This window comes from Electrophorus electricus, chromosome 2 (genome assembly GCF_041902795.1).
Source record: "Electrophorus electricus isolate QZ-2024a chromosome 2, ASM4190279v1, whole genome shotgun sequence".
NCBI classification, from domain to species: Eukaryota; Metazoa; Chordata; class Actinopteri; order Gymnotiformes; family Gymnotidae; genus Electrophorus; species Electrophorus electricus.
This window is the reverse complement of record NC_137498.1, coordinates 40,746,735-40,749,234: the sequence shown is the minus strand read 5'-3', so window position 1 is coordinate 40,749,234 and position 2,500 is coordinate 40,746,735. Positions and strand designations below refer to the sequence as shown.

At 40.8% G+C, this 2,500-nt stretch overlaps 1 protein-coding gene across 7 annotated transcripts in view; it reads right to left on the bottom strand.

Annotated features, from left to right (window-relative positions):
• gabbr1b (gamma-aminobutyric acid (GABA) B receptor, 1b) overlaps positions 1–2,500 on the bottom strand; it is a 69,265-nt gene that overhangs the window by 45,694 nt on the left and 21,071 nt on the right. The window lies entirely within an intron of this gene.

Genomic DNA, 2,500 nt, shown 5'->3' with positions numbered 1-2,500 from the left:
GTTGGTTATGCTGCGATTGATCTGCCTCGAATAGATTTATCTTTATTTTACTGTGATGGTGTTCAAGTTCAAGCAGTATTCAACGAGAATTCATTCAGAACTCAGTGATGGAAATGTTCTCTGAGGATGTTAAGGGAATTATCTGCTGTTGTAACCATATCCTTCTCAGTATAATGTTCAATTTGCATGTAAAACCTTTCAAATGCAGATATTAATGAGAATAAAAACTCACACTCACTGAATACTAGGTAAAACTTTAGCTATAAGAGTGGATGGTCAATCTGACCCTGTATCTGACTATCTAGATTGCCATCATCAGTATCTAGACATGGGAGAGGGGACTGCTGTGTAAAAAGCTCATGCAAAACAATATGTATATTGTGCTTTGAAACATATAGATGTTTTAATGTAGCAAGCTAGCCATCGTTAACCATGTGTTATCCAGATATGTTAATTCATGCCCAAGATGTAAACTTGACAATGAGAAGAAACTGTAGCTAGTTTTGTGACAAGAATGAATATTATGTATAGGATTGATTAGACAATGACAGAACTAGTTTACACAATCACAGGTAGCACTGGAAAGGCTGTGAGAATAATGGGCAAAAAAAGACTCCATTAGCAAACTACTTGGCTAAGATGAATGAATGATCCAGCTTTTTTTTAGCTATACAGCTAAAAACAACTTCACAATTACAAGGGTATATTGCATTACATCACAAGGGTAACATTAAATTCCACAGCAATAATAATCTGGTTATTTTCGCTAGCTGTCTAGTAGACCACGGCAAACCTACCTGTTTAGGAATATAAAAGCCAATGTTGCTTCACTCCTGAACCCTTTGAGGTCACCACCTCTGAAAAGTCAAGCCAACCTTTACTCCTGTCCTAGCTTGAACTCTATCACTCTCTCTTTTAGCTTGCCGGCTCTCTTCAGCTCTAAGTTTCATTGCTTTGATCTTGGGCACAGCCACAGAGGATGACTGGGTTTGCTGTTCCCATGTCTCCATTTTTAGTGATCTCTCTCCTTCCATGCACTAACTCTCAGCGCTGGACAGATCAGCACTGTGAGTCACGCCGAACATCACTCAGGTAACCAACACATTGAACCAATCCATTTTAAAGCCTTTTCATGAGATGTTAATATGTAAAGACATCTGACATGGTCCTGAAAACACCAACCAATCCAACCAGTGAATATTTATGCTTTAGAGGGTGACTTGCAGCAGCAGAAGAACAACATATTTTTACAGATATTTTTTCCTCTTGATTCATTGGATGTTCTCTTGATAAAAGCTTCATTAGTGTACTATTAAGAAGACTTCCACCTGTTTTCATTAAGCACATTTAAATTAAAATTATAAACTATATTGCGTATTAATGTTTACTCAAATATGTTTGTTATTACTGTAATAGTTAATAGAAAAAAAAAACTCCAGGAAGAATGTAATAATTTCAGCACCATCACTTTATAATTGACCTACTTTCAAAATGTTTGTCCAGGGTAATCGAGACCCAGATATGACAGGCATATTTCCGACCACTGGCCTGTATTCCTAAGAGATTATGGTGATATTGGCTGGTGAAATCTTGCAACATAACCTTGTAAAACAGGCCAAGATCATTATAAGTAGGTGAGCGTAATAAGGTGACCTGAGGTTACATCCTAGCATAGAGTGATGAAAAAGACTCCGAGAAGAGTCTTCACAGAAGGATAATACAGTAATAAGATAATAAAACTGATGCACAGATGGACAGCGTGATTATTCTGGGTGACCTTCACCTCATTAAGGCAAAAGCTTTTCATGTCCTAATGAGCAATGCCCTTATAGGAAAGTGAGGCAGGGCGGAAGGGCAGAAGGGTCTTGGGGAGGGGGAGGGAGGCAGGTTGGAGCACACACTGCCACCTCAAGAGTGCAGTTATACAACACAGGCTGTGGTGACCCAGGCGGGAACCGAGACGTAATAAGAACTCAGGAAGCCATTTCCGGAAAGTGAACAGAGCCATAATTTAGAGAGTCATCATTTGCTGAATAGATGGAGGACACAAATCCTACTCCCTTCTCAACTTGTCTCGTTTTGTTTCATCCCTTTCTTGCCGTCTCAAAGGCTTCCCTCTCTCCCCAACACACGCATCGTTTGCCTTTTTCTCTGTCTTCTGCATCACTCTTTCGACCATTTCCGCATTTTCCCGTCCCCTCTTCTCCGACATGCTGTCAGCTCCCACCCAGACTCCCCCTAGACTGCACTCCTGCCCCCATAAGTGTTAGCTGTGCACACATCACGGCCACAGTCTCATTTAAATACAAGGGGAGTAAACACGCAGTGAGCAAGGAAGTGGGGAAATCAAACACCTATAGTGGATTCACCTCTGCTGAAACCCAGGCAAAACGCTGTCAAGGTCATGAAAGTCTCCATATGACTGCCCATGTTAATGTGATCGTTTATGTGCAGCTGTCGTGTGCGGGATATTGTCGACCCAGTTTGTGACATCACACTG